This window comes from Emydura macquarii, unplaced genomic scaffold (genome assembly GCF_026122565.2).
Source record: "Emydura macquarii macquarii isolate MOO-44397 ecotype Brisbane River unplaced genomic scaffold, CSIRO-AGI_Emac_v2 contig_1253, whole genome shotgun sequence".
Classification (NCBI taxonomy): Eukaryota; Metazoa; Chordata; order Testudines; family Chelidae; genus Emydura; species Emydura macquarii.
Window position 1 is genome coordinate 73,812,197 of NW_027131390.1, and position 14,195 is coordinate 73,826,391.

At 38.3% G+C, this 14,195-nt stretch overlaps 1 long non-coding RNA gene across 1 annotated transcript; it reads left to right on the forward strand.

The window, feature by feature from the left end:
- The first annotated feature begins 3,600 nt into the window (after positions 1–3,600).
- Positions 3,601–13,906, forward strand: LOC137153640 (uncharacterized). The gene is made up of 4 exons (XR_010919860.1): positions 3,601–3,841; positions 5,666–5,846; positions 7,041–7,193; positions 12,992–13,906. It is a non-coding gene; the product is annotated as an uncharacterized lncRNA (long non-coding RNA).
- The last annotated feature ends 289 nt before the right edge of the window (positions 13,907–14,195 follow it).

A 14,195-nucleotide genomic window follows, 5' to 3' on the forward strand; every position in this document is an offset into this window, starting at 1 on the left:
AAGCCAACAGGGAGAGATCAGACCTGTTTATTTCCAAAGATAGAGCAGGCAGAAATTCTCCATTAGCCTCTCCTCTTCCCTCTTATTTCACTTAGAGTTAGGAGCAACATGGAAATACATAGCTCACATATGTTGAAAGGGGGTAAAAGTATCAAAAAGTACTTAAGTGATTTAGGAGCTTATGTCCCATTTGGAGCCTAAAGATTGGTTAGAGAGACCAAGTGATCTTTCCGTAGATCCAGTTATAACTTTACTGCCTCTGATTTTTCACAATTGGCCTTAAACCTTGATCTTGCAAAATTCTTTCTCTCCTGCATAACAAAGGGTCAGAAACCATTAATAAGACTGGCATATAGGGTAAAAAGGGCGTGTGTATACTGAGAAGTTAATGTGAGATAAGCTAAGGTGGGAATTTAAAGTGCAATAGCTATTCCACATTAACTCCCTATGTGGACACTCTTCTTCTGTACTGACAGTGCCTTTTCCCAGTTTAGTGTAGGCTACTTTGGACAAGACCTTATGCTCCTAAATCACTTTGATGCTTTTGAAAATGTTACCCTATATTCCATTCTTATTAATAACCAGATAACCACTTGTGCAAGATCTGAGGCATCTATGGAAATAGATTCTTCCTCCTTAAACAGCTATAATGTCATCAACTCCCCAAATGCTAGCCTATGCCTCTTATAATAAATAGCAGGAAAATAGAACAAGGGCCTGCCAGCTCCTTCAAGCACAATTCTCTAGGTTTTCAGGGTATCCCCCTTGCATGTCTCTGAAACCACAAACTTCCAGGAATGAGCTCAAGTGCTATTGTGTACAGAAGGTATCCTGGCTCACCTTCTCTGAGGTGCCTAGCGCTGTCTGTAACACATACTCATTCTACCATGCCTTGTGTTCTGGAAGTGCAAGCCTCTGAATTCTTTAGATGCACAAAAGGGGGGCCCAGGGCCTTCAGCATGCCATCCTCATTTACGGTGCATCCAGCAAGAGCATCAAGAATCTGACAATACGTTTCATTGAATGTTGTTTTACTGGCATGGAAATTTCAATGAGAAAATAGAGTCCCCCAAATGAATTCTGAAAAGAACTTTTTTTTTTAAAAAGTATCCCTTAAACTGTGAAGAGTTTAATGAGTGAAGAGTTTCATGCAGAAAAATAAAGAGGAAGCACTTCTAGTCTATGGTTAAAACCAGTGCCCCCCATCCTCTCCCATCACAAACATTTAAGTATAGACTATTCAGATAAAATATACACTGACTGCTATTTTAGCACTCTTGAAAATTGTACGTGATATGGGTTGGTAGGCCCTAAAGGTTTTCTACACTCACTGGGAGCTGATCCCCAGAGCAGAGGGTTTCCAATGGGCCCAGCTTGGGGAGAACTCAAAAGGAATTTTAAGACCCCATTTAAATAAAAACTGAGCTACAATTGGCCTAAAAATAAACACCCACATCATATCTCAGGCCCTGTTGATTTGTTTCCCCATAGTTAGGGAAAAGCCAGGCTTATGATCTGCATTCTGTGGCGCAAGTCCCCATCAGATTTGCTTGTCCCTATTTGCAGTACTTTTTATATCTTGTATAGGATTTTATATTTCAATTTTAGGTTTTTATCACCAGCCTACACTGCTGCTTGTTTCACAATTACAAAATTTCTAACTTTCTGATCTCAAAAGCGACTTCTGCATATTTTCAGGTAACTTGTCTTCTATCTGTATTGAAGTACATTCTTTTCCATGTTAAATATGTATAATTGATGCATATACACTTTGTTACATATATATGCTAATCATATTTTTTCCATGTTCCATGATTATCAAGACTGTTCTTAGAAGTAATATGAAAATAACTGAACTAAATTCTCAGCAGATTTTTTAAAAATAGATATCACTTTACACAAACAACATAAGCCTCAAAATTGGAATGAGGATGATTACTATTCGGTCTGCTGTTCTGTTTTAGTCATCCAATATCCCTCCTTCTTCCATTCCCTTCCCACTGACTTTAATGCGGGTTCAAGAAATGCAGAGGGGGTCCCAATATGTTTGATCCTCCTCTTACTGAAGTCATTGGCAAAGGGTTAGGTGCACAAATTCGTGCTGTGGAGTTTCTCTAATTGCTTGGGGTTGTCTTTCATTAAATAAAAAATAGATTGTTATAAAGAATGTTGAGTCAGCAATCTCTTGTAATGTCTATCTTCCCAAAATTAACTACATCTTAGCAAATGGATGTCATCACTTAGCAAATATTTTACTGACAATGAAACCTGACTCTTCACTTTTGTCAAGAACTTGAGATGGAAAAAAAAAATACTCTTCGTGGTAAAATACAGCAGCTAATGAATTTGTAAAATATCACAAAACAATCAGAACATAAAGAATAAAAACATTTCAACAACTCCATAATTTATGTGAATACCTAAATTAGTGGTTTTAATAAATGCATCAGCATGTTTCCTCTTGTTTTATACACAGTCATTACTGAGTTCTTATTTAATAGATATTTTTCATATGGAAAATATTGATTCCCTCCCCTCCCCACCCTGCTTCAGATTCTAATTTCATTATCTCATCTTTAATTCACTTAAATTTGTTGGCAGGTCCTGGTTACCATTCTTTCCAACCCAAACAATTCCAATGGTTGGCTAAGAATAGTGTTGGAGGATGTAAGGAAGCACGTTGAATGGCTGATAAGTAAAGTTTTTGTTCTGCAAGGACTTGTAGAAGGAAGAACTTACTTTTCCCTGCACACGTATACAGAAAACCATACAGAAAACCTTGATGCAACTGATGTGTTAAGTATCCTTTGTGTATGATAATTTGTAGCTTCACATAATAAAACAAGCATATGACAAGATTATACATGCAATATTCTCATTATACTTTTTTTTTAAAAAAAAAAGAAACCAAGGACACATTTTTAAAAAGAAACTCTAGTTCTTTTTCCTGGATTTAATTGCTTAATGGTGCACAATCCATGTTTCAATATGGCAGTGACAATGCTGCTGCTACTATTTCCATATAAAGAGATATTAGAATTATACTAACAAGGTATTTTTAATATGAAGTAGTAATAAGGGACTGATGATTTTTTTATGTTGGATAATGAATGCTAACCTCTTCCCGCAAAGATAAGTTTTAAATAGATGTTAACAAACTGTTTATGATCTAATTCTACTTTACAACTGGAATTAAAATACCTGGTGGTTATAAAATATTAAAACTCAGATCAGCCCGCATTATTTTTATCTTGTTCACCCCTCCAGACTTCCTTTGTGTGAGCTAGAGAAACAGGGCCCCAAATGAGGCTTAACTGTTGTTAGTTCTTTTTAACTTAACCATGTAGATGGTTCACCTCTTTTTCATGTGGCTGTATAATAGGGATACATTGCCTGTATGCATCTTGGATGGTGCAGGTGGGAGTGTGAGTGGCTTTAGGAAGCTCCGGGTCTGAGTTCTATATGGGGAAGTAAGGGTTAACCAGTCAGCCGAAACAGGTGCAGGGGGTTAGCCTTATAGGAAGTCAGCCTGGCGAGAGAGTGCAAACTAACAGCAGGTGTCTGGGAATGGCTAAGTAACTAAGTGGTGGGACTGGAAAACTGTGTTTCTCAGTGGGATGACTCTACTAACTGCAGCTTGTTTGTTTTCCTTTAAAATTGGGGGCCTAGGACTCTTTCCTATTGACTGTGGGTTCTGGATGAGGCCCCTCTATTTCTTTTAAGACTGCTTTGGTTTACTGGCTTGTTTAAGGGTTTCCCTTCTCCTTGCTCCAAAGAGGAAAAGGACTGTAGGGCTTCAAGCCCATTTGAAGACTTTAGTTCTCACTGTATCCTAAAGAAAGTAAGTGAAGCAGGGGCTTTGTTTTGCTGGGGAAGAGGAAACAGTCTCAGGAAGGCAAGCAAGGGTGGGATGGTCTTTCTTTCTCTTCATCACTGAAGGACTACCCTGGAATCAGGGTGGAAAGAAATTGATGCAATTAAAAAAAAAAAGTGAGTTATATTAAGTTGCATTTTTTAACTTAATTTAAGTTCAGGTTTATTTTAAAAAATAAACCTATTTAAAAAATTAAATTTGAAATGGAAAACCTATGTTAAGGCATAAACTTACCTATTAAAATAATTTAAATACAAAATAATATTAAGTTGTACAAGTCTGCTGCCAAGTTCTAAAGACAGTCAAATCACTAAACTGGTGGAAGCCACTGGTTAAGCACCTGGAAGCAGACCTCTTTGTTAAAGAGCTCAACCAGCATTTGATAGCAGTAGCCTCTTCTGTAGATGCTGTGCAGAGAGAATATTTTTTCCATTCTGTTTACTTATCTAGCTGGGTCAATGTCTAGTTCATTCAAAGATAAGAAACCAACTGGGAGTTAAAAAAGCAGCAAAGCTTGTTCTCCTCTTCCAATCTATGAATAAAAACTGTGTGTGAAAGGGTGAGATCTACTAGTCCTAAAATTTTGAAGAGCATAGTGACCGGAACTAATCAGTTCAATTTACTAAGTACAGATAATATTTCCTTTGTTTAATTCATCAGTTAGTTTTAAATGCAAAATACATTTAGATAAACTTTTCTCTTATGTACTCAATATTTTAAGGTAGCATTTTTATTAAATAAAATTATTTTGTGCATTTTAATTTAATTTGAATTTCCACATAAATAGAGCTTAAGGAAAAAAATCACAAGTAAAAAGTTCATCATTTATTAAATAAGAAATGCATCATTCACAATTTTTTAACAAAAATGTAAACAGTAAGAATCTGAATAAATGTAAATTAAGCTATATAATTGCTTGAGTAAGTGTATAGGTACAGAATGTCATCCTGTTCAGCAAAACAAAGCACTACATTTAGGGCTGGTGTACACAAATTTTTAATCTGCAGCAAGTGTACCTTGCACTAGCCTGCTGCAGACGAACTACTGATGTGGACCCTGACACGCATTAACAGTATGTTAATGCACTTTGGTTTAAAGGACTAGATCAAAACACATTAATGACTGTTAATGCATGTCAGTAGGGTTCACCTGGGTAGTTAGTCCACTGGAGGCTAGTGCTGGGATTCACCTCTCAGCTTGCCGTGAACTATTTGTTCATGTAGACAAGCCATGAGTGTAAATGCTATGTTTAGCTGCAAATCAACATGTTTTAATAGTTACCAACTAATGAGACTCAATCCTTCTTCAGGAAAATAACTTAAAACTACAAATGCAAATCATGATTATTTAAATCAAGGTTTCCTGCTTGCTGATTTAAATCAATCCACCCTTCCTGGAACAGCTACTGTTTATATGTATTTACATCTCTGTCAGAAATAGGCCAGAACCGAAGCCCTGGGTCCAAACACAGAAACATTGAACAGGAGTTTTGTTCTTTAAAATATGGATTCAAAGTTTGCTGCATGAGTTAAATGTTCCTTTTTGGGGGTGAGCTGTTGTTTTTGTAACTTGGCTTATTTAATATGTGAAATATTTTAGATTGGTTATATGTCTATTAGAGTGAGAATTCATGATATACTGTTAATACAAACAAATTTCTCAGTTTTATGAGAATGTAATTGGAGGAATGAAATCCAAACTCTGTTTATACAAATATTTAATAGAATATAATGTTTGTTATTTGTTTCCATTATGAATGATCAAAATCATTCATTTGTGTATTTGTTCCAGGACACTTTTCACTGAAACAATACCACTATATTCTATTGACACCATGGTATTCCAGTGGACTCATCAGATGTTTTAAGACCAGATTCAGCACAAATGATTTTGCAGGGAGAAACCCCTGGACCTTCTACAGAAAGAGTTTTGGCAAATCCAAAAAGAAAACCTACTTGATATGTATGACCAGGTAAAATATCACTTCAAAAGTCAAACCTGGATAGTGAACTTGCAGTTTGCTTTGAAACATTCATGACAGTAAAATAATAAACAATTACATGGATTAATTGGCTTGATTTTGAATGGGAAATGTGCCAAATTACAAACTTGATGAGAGTGATGTTTTTGATTAAAACTGAAATAAAAGTACTGTTAGCGCCTAGCTGCAGTAACTTTATTGTCCAGGATTATAAGGTTAGTACCATGAAGCTGCTTAATTTTGTTCGCCATGTGTGGCCAACTCACCAGTTCTACAACATTGGGCAACTGAACAATCTGGACTACAAAGTTTGTGTTTCATACAGTATGTTTCTCTGATCTTTTTATTTTTTATCCTCAAAGCACAGATGAAGATAATTGTCTGATGTAACCCCCAAGCTAAAATGATTGATTGCACAGTGGAAATTAGGTTGCCTGTTCCAAGGTGATATCTGAGCTAAGTTAGGACCCAATCCCACAAACATTTATGCACAGGCATGACTTTGCTTGTGTGTGTTTGCAGGAGCAAGCCTTCGTAAAGTAGGTCTCTGAAATGTTTTGCCTTAACAGTCTCCATTGCTCTGCACAAGATAATTGGTTTCAGTAGCACCTACCTACTCTCAGCTTGCTCTAGCTCTATCAGCAGACACCTGCTGCAGCTCTACCTGCCACACGTTATTTGGTTCTCTATACCCCATTACACTGCATAGACCAATGAGAAAAAGAGTGTTATTTATGTATCTGTTTATCTTTATTCTGTATCTCAGCTACAGTGTGCAGGACTGTATGATACACAGCAAGGTGACATACAGAGTATATCCTTGTATCTATCACTTTGCTCTGCTAAATATCTTTTAAGCTTTTTCCCATAGTTACAAAATCCAAAGGTCCATAAGATACTGATCCTAAAAAAGATCAAGAAGCAGCTGTTATCTCAGCTTCAAAACATTTATCTTAAAAGTTGAAGGTATGAGGCATTGGTTTTTATACATGCAAGCATACAAAGAAATTTAGATGACATATTAAGAGTCGGTAGGTTAATAAAATTTAGCATCAATACATTTCTCAATAACACAGTTGTCTGAATCAATTTAGAAAAAATGTTTTCATCTCTGTTATTCCTTTCTACATCTTTTAGCAGTTTCAGGGGCTCAGGATATTGACTTGTATCTTGATCCTTTAAAAGATTACATTGCCTTTTTTGAAGAATCAAACCGTCCAGACACTGCAAGTCTTCCTGATCCCCTTTTCCATACCATCTGTCTGGTCTGGACCCATTCCAAACACTACTACTTTCCTGACAGAACGGTTGTCTTGCTACAATCTTCTAATTGACAAGGTAAGGAAAATACACTTTATATTTCTGCTAACAAATCATATGTTTCTTTGATAGAGGATTTAAATACTGACGCGCCCACATAAATTTGAAGTTTATGGATCCCAAGTTGCGCACACACAATATCTAATCTCTCTCAGTTCATCAGCAATTCTAAATTGTGCTTTATCTCATTGAAAAGCTGACATTCATTGTTAAAAAAGTTTGTATTTTCTGTCAGTATGTTACTTATTACTTTGTTTATGATCTCAGTAACTTTATTATGGTATCTGTACTGTAAGAAAAAACAGATGTTTTGAAATCTGGTTGGCTGATTAAAGAAAATTCAAGTTCTAGATTATATACAGCATGGTAGAAGTGTTAATTAAATACAAAGATTAATGGCCATGATTTTAAAAAATGAAGAGTAATTTTGGGAGCCCAACTTGAAACACATTAAAGGTGTTTGACACTGAGAAATGGATAGAAACTGGGGCCCTGTACAGGTGTTTCAAGTTGGGCACCCAAAATCACTAGCTTTTGAAAATTTTAGCCAATATCTTGACTAGTTAGCAAGATGCCCTTATTTAAATTGTATAAAGCACCCTCAGTCAGATATCAATGGGAAATGCATGGAGAGGAAAGATAGCGCATACATCTAAGAGAATGGGTTGCACCATTAAAGTCTATGTAAAGAGACACTTAAACATGAAGTAAATCCATTATATTTTTATAAAAATATGAATTTCTCAAAAGATGTCTTATTTACATTCCTTCCTCTTATGCTGAAATTGCTTCCATGCCAGTAATTAAATAGTGCATTTTACAGTGAGCAACTATATAACATAGACACATCAGACACACACAGCTTCCTGTAAGAAGAGCGTGCTATGTTAATGTTCAAAACTACATAGATAGTCTAGAGTCAATGTTAGGATTTCGTGGGTCTGTAAGAGAGTAGTAGTATTCTAGGCTGCTTGATGTATTAGTAGAGCATTTTATCCATTGAATTTACAAAGATGGGTAAATATTAGGCAGGCAGGCAAGCATTATTATTGTACTGATGGCAAAACTAGGGCAGAGAGAGTTTGAGTGACTTGATCAAGGTCACCCAGTGAGCAGCCAGAGCTAGTGACATGACTAGAGTCCAGCTCTTTGGATTCCCATCGTGGGGCCATGTCATTGGATCCTGCTGCCTTGCCAGAGGCAATTACAAATTCCTACCCAGGGCTTTGAAATGACTAGCAAAGGGATGAGACTGAGATTGTCCCCAGAGAATCAGTCCCAGGTTTTATGATGAGTTCACTGTATGCTGGGACAGAACTTTGGGAGTTGAGTCAGTTCTGTGTGATTGCACGTATGAAGTGAAATTCACCGCTATGCCCTGGGCCAGTCACAAGGTCTTTGTACCATTTAAGTCTCGTGTAAGCCCTGTTTTGAGGACAGAAGGCCTGACTTTTTTTTACATTAAGGCCACTTGCCAGTGCACTGGCAGTGCAAAGATGCGTTAAAGTGGGTGGGAGTTACATGTGCACACACTTTCAGGCACCTTGCCCCTGCTCTGGCAGTGAAAAGGTGCCTGACTGTCTGCAAATGGAACTTTCACCTGTTTTATGGCAAGTGGTCTTTAGTGTAAATGGAAATCAGGTCCTTAAATATTACATAGGTGGTGCCAATGCCTTGGACTGGCCCTTTTGCACAGAGGTGAATTTTACCCAAAATGCAGATAGAATCAATAAAACTCACAAGCTAAATACTTTGCTACTGAGTCTCTGTGCCTTGATGAATAAAAGGACTCCCTGATGACATGGGATGTAGTGTTCATTTTCTGTTCTTGCACTTGAATTGCAGAAAGGCATATTTCCATCGTTAGTGTAAGTTTCCATTAGAAGACAAATCTGCTGGTAGTGGTGAATATGTGCAGTTTAAAAAGTATTTTAACGTTTTCTGAAGTTTACTCATTTTCTAATGGAACTGTGTTGATGATACAATATCCGCAAGATTATTTTTAAATGATTGGCATTCAGTGTAATGCCACTCTGATGGAATACTGTCTGGTTTCTATTTGATGGCATCATGATATTGATTTCCTGTGTTTTCTTAACTAAATAGACATTCAACACTTTACGGTACGGGGGATTGTGTTACAACCAGTGCTGACTACCAGATGATATTTGTTACTCTGAAAAGCTATTGGGGGGTGGAAGAATGTTGTTTATATGAACATGAATATATTCTCATGCAAATTCCACAAAAGGAAATTGGCAGAAGTAACAAGTATGAAAATGAGGAGGAGAGTCTGTTTTTACTCCTTATGTGCACACTGTCAGTGTGTGTCCCCAGGCTGTGGAGCAGCTTTGTTGCAGGGTAATATTTTGTTTTTTTTACTGTGAAACAGATGCATGTTGCCTGACCTGGTTCCCGGATACCAAGTCTAATACAGTACATATTATGTATGAAACAAAATAGGATCAATTCATCTCCAGGCTGCTGAACTGAATGGGAGATTTGCCATTGATCTCTGAGAGGCGAATCGGGCCCTGTATTTATAAGAGAATCTGTTTTATCTTGTTTTCATGAATGTGATCTAAAACACAGATCTCTGAAGTCTGTGTCCTGACAAATGGTTGCGAGGGAGTGGAATAGTGATTTTTTTTAATGTACTGTTTTACGCGGTAGTCAGTAGTGCTGTTATACAGTGCCTAACAGGCCAGAACTTCAGTCCTGATCCTTATTCTTCATAGGTTTGCAAATCACATGATTGCAAAAAATTGCTGACAGGTGAAATTTAGCTGAAATGGGTTTCAACCAAATAAGGTTTTGGGGTTTTTTTATTTTTTATTTTTGGAAAAGGGAGTCGAGAATTTTTTTGGAAGGAAAATATTGACCTAGTTAATTATGGACGTGTAACAAATGCAGACATTTACCCGTGTTAGATGCTTTTCCGGGGTCTTAAATGTAATGACATCTGACAAGTGATTAATCCATAACATGATCTACTTTCTGTTTTATTGCTATGGTAGTGCTTGGAGACCTTATCTGTACTGAGGCTTTGTTATCTGAGGCCTCAAAAAGATTCCTATTTATTTTTGGAAAAAGAAATCCACATGGGGAAGAAGTCTCTGTGCTGATGATTTTTATATGGATTTTTATTGCTAAAGGCTCTGGCCCTGGTCCCTGTGCACTGCCTCAGTCAGTGTGCTTGAGCAGTGGGGAGCAGTGTGTGGAACTAAATCTGTCCCCCAGGTTTGCATAGTGGACATACTACTCAACAACTATTATTACAGCCTCGGGATAGTAGTCCTCCTGAATCCATCCATCTGATGGGGAATTCAGCCTGGTCCCATTGTTCATTCCCACTCCCAAAACACCCCTTCATTGCAATGGTTGAAGCTCCTTGGAGCACCACTCTGCAGTACACAGGGTGTCCAGCATCCCCGTCCTCCTTCATTCCAAGTCCCTCCTCCTCAGTAGAATTTTATGCTACCTAGTCAGCTGTGTGCGTGCTTCTGAGGCAGGGATCTCCATTAGGAGCTCACTCATCCCCTGTAATACCTGAGTGTAGGCCAGCACTTTGGGCCTGATTGTGCAAACACACACGCACATACTTTAAGCATGTGAGTCCCCATTGAAACCAACGGGACTGCTCACCGTGCATAAAGTTCAACCCTTGGGTAAGTGTAGGATCAGGATTTTCTTTTTAAAATCAGCTGTGCTTATGCTTGGTTTGGGTTCCAAAGAGTTCTTCGAGGGAAATGCCTCGCACAGCTAGACCCGCCTCCACGTGCCTCTGAAAAGCAAAGGCAGCACAGCAAGTCAGTCATGCTACCCTTGTGCTGCTCAAGACATCAGTACAAATTTCACTTATGCAAGCAGACCCTCAAAAGGATAGAACAGGGCCATAATATTCTTCCATATGATACTTCCCCCCTCCCTTCCCTTGCCTTTTTTGTTCTTTAACTGTCATTGGTAAAATAACATTTTAAACCACAAATTTAAATGTGTAAACAACAGGAGGGGGCAGGCTTAAACTGACAAAAGGTAGGGAAATCAGACTCGCTGTAAGTCTGAAACTCTGTTTTTAACTCACTGTATGTGCCGGAAATGCAGCACATATGGCATGTAAATTTACCTGCTGTTAGTGATTCCTGATGTACCTTGGCACAATGGAGCAGGAGAAGGACAGAGATTCAGATTTTAACCCTTCTTTGTCTGGCATCGATTAGTTTTAAGCCAAACCCTCAAAGCTGGTTTTCATTTTACAATTGAAATACAGAAATCCTAATTGTTAATGTCAATGGCTGTCATTTTAATACAAATGTATTCCTGATCTGTAATGAATTACACTGATGTAAATGATTACTGTAGCATAAAGAAGAAATATACAGTGATGTGATTGTAATATTTCCTATATCAATCAAAATAAAATTTTGTTATGGTGACAAATGGCTATATAAAGCTCTTTGTTAAAATGCTTCTGATATAATAATGCTTTGCATTGATCCCTGTAACGGGCTGGCTAGCCTGTGGGCTGGAGAATCTGGGGCTAAGCCATCCCTGATTACAGGATGAGCCACACCTGGGATCAATCAGGTGATCCAGGGTAAAAAGAGCAGGCAGCTGCAATGAAGGAGGAAAGCAAAGAAGATTGTAGCTGTCTGTGGATAATGCAGGAAGGAAGGAGGTTCCTGCAGGGAGAAAGTTCTTCGGGCAGGGAGGCCTGGGGGAGACCCTGTCCAACCATGGAGAAAGACTACAAAGGCTGCACTGGAAAAGCCTGTGGAGAAGGACAAACTCCAGGCAGAAGTTACTGGGAAGCAGACAGGTAGACTCTCAGGAAGGAGGGGCTGAGCCCAGCTGACACTTGGATAAAGATTGTGAGAATTTGTGTTTTGATTTTCAAAGACTTTGTGGTGTTTTGGATTACTAAGTGGGGGAGAGTGAACTAGGATTGGGCCCTGGAGGGCCAGTGTGTACCCAGTGGACTAAATAAGGCTATATTCAGACTGACGGCGGCAAAATCGTACTCTGCGTAGTTTGCGTAACTCCCGATGACTGCCGCCGAATTGCGCGGTAAGTGTGAACCAGCCCTAAACGGGACCCCTTGTGAGGACTGTCTGAACCACTTGTGATCGGTGAGCTCTCAGAAGGCCCTGAAGAGGGGGGGAAAACAGAGGTCGGGTGCTGTAGGGCAGTAGTTTTCAACTTCTTTTCATTTGCAAACCCCTACAAATTTTCAAATGGAGGTGCAGACCGCTTTGGAAATCTTAGACATGGTCTGCGGACTCCCAGGTTGAAAACCACTGCTGTAGAACATCCTTTGGCCAGAAGTGGGGGAGCAGCTGCACTGTTACAATCACCTTTTTAAGTGAATGTCTCTGTGTGCTTTACAGACAATAATTAGTTAGGCTAAAACATTATAGCAATCTCACAGTGGAGTAAATTGAGGCACAGGGAAATTAAGTGATTTCCCCAATCTCACACAGCGAGTCAATGGGGGAGGTGGAGCCTCGAACAAACCACTACACGTTATTACCTCACAGCCGTTAAAACTTGGACACACTTCCAGTCATGGTGGTTTAGTTGTTTTTTGTTTTTAATATATTGCATGTACTTCTCGGACACAATATTAATGATCTTAGTTGTGCTTCAAGCTCTGAAGCATGAAGCAACATATTTTTGTTTAGTTATGCTATAATATAATCACAAACATACTAGACAGCCATCTAATTAACTGATGTTCTATCTGTTAAATACGTTGTTAAAAGTAAGATTTCAAAATATGGCTTTAGAAATAATTAAATGTTTTTTGTTGGAAACAGGAGCAAGAAACATGAAAGCCTGGGAAGATTTTCAAAAGGGATCTAGAAGAAGGAATAGAAAAATCACAGCAAACAATACATAGCTTCAGAAGCCGTGAAGATTTTCTTTATCAGGAGAAAACTGCTCAGGATCAAAAAAATGGAGAAGGTATAAAGCTATGGAACTTCCCTTTCAGCTGTTTATTCCTATGACAAAATCCTCGAAGAGTTGTTGCGCACTGAGGTAATGTCTTAATTCTAAAGACTAATTTATAAAATCTTATTTTAAAAAAAGTAAAATGGCAGTGAATGAGCAGCTCCGTACAGCCACAGTCACCTGAATTGTGATAACCAAGATTTTTAGAAATTGGGAGAGTTTTCACTGTAATTAACTGAAGCTGAAGAGATGTAAACTGTTTCTGATAATGGGCTATTTTAAGATAATTGAAACATGGATAATCAAATTTGTGCTGCAATGAGACTGGCTTCTAGCAATCGATTTTTAAGATTAGCTTCAGTTCATGTCATGTTGGTTTCAAAGGTGCTCTTAAGGGTTTAAAGACTAGACATCATTTCAGCAAAGCACTTAATCATGTGCTTATCTGTAAGCAGGTGAGTAGTCCCAAGTCAGTGTAGACTGTAAAACTATTGACTTCTGTGGGACTACTCACCTGCTTACAGTTAAGCACACGCTTAAGTGCTTTGGATTGGAGCCTGCGTGCTGGAAATGAACAAGTAGTTGAATGGTTCAGGATTATAAATGAGTGTTTTATATGCATTTAAAATGATTTAAAGAATTTCAAATTAAATTATCTATTGAAAAGATGTCTTTGGGAAATAAGAGCAGCTGCATGCAAATGTACATAGAAAACCGAGAGATGAGCCAAACCTTGAACCTCTGATCACAGGATTTCTAATTTTGGTGGGGATGTTGGATTAAAATTCTTTGATCTGAGTCCATCGTTAGTCCGTGATTCCATGTCAGATCCAAGACTGGATGGGGGGGACTAGTTTTCTGGTTTGGAGGTGGCAGTACTCTTCCTTAGACTATCTGATTTTGTGGGACTTCCACCAGATCTTGGCACCCCTGAATGAACTCTGAATGAATGAAACCTGAACCCTGGCTCCAGTACACCTCAAAGCTACATCCCAAATCCCAGTCTGAAACCAGTCTTTCGGAGTACTATCTCCTTAGTTTATCTTGAATGAAACCAGATAAACCAGA